Below are 442 nucleotides of genomic sequence, written 5' to 3'. Positions count from 1 at the left end.
TTGCAGTACTTCCTTCTTATTTTGTCGGACTATGTATTTTCCTATTTTAGTTAGACTGTTTTGTAATAATGGTATGTTTGACCCAAACTTTGTGTCTCGGATGATATTTCAGTTGTGATATGTATATTATTTTGTTCTAAGTTGTTTATTATATTCTCGCTACGGTAATTGGGGACCTGTGACTTCGCATTGTATTATTTCCAGACGCTTAGCGTATTGGATTGAGAAGAAAAGAAAAAAAATAGTAGTGTATATTTCTTCTTAATCTAATACGTCGCGGGCTTGTTCGCGTTCCGATTCCCTGGTATTTTGGGAAGCGGGGCGTGACAGGTTTTAGTGGTGGCCCATGCAGGTCAAGGTCCCGATCACGATTCTGATTTCCTACCAGTGAGAATATAATGAATAATTTAGACGCATATCATATTTCATCCGTAAGACTATA

Source organism: Asparagus officinalis, chromosome 9, assembly GCF_001876935.1.
Source record: "Asparagus officinalis chromosome 9, Aspof.V1, whole genome shotgun sequence".
Classification (NCBI taxonomy): domain Eukaryota; kingdom Viridiplantae; phylum Streptophyta; class Magnoliopsida; order Asparagales; family Asparagaceae; genus Asparagus; species Asparagus officinalis.
The sequence above is the reverse complement of the archived record's forward strand: the minus strand, read 5'-3'. Positions refer to the sequence as shown.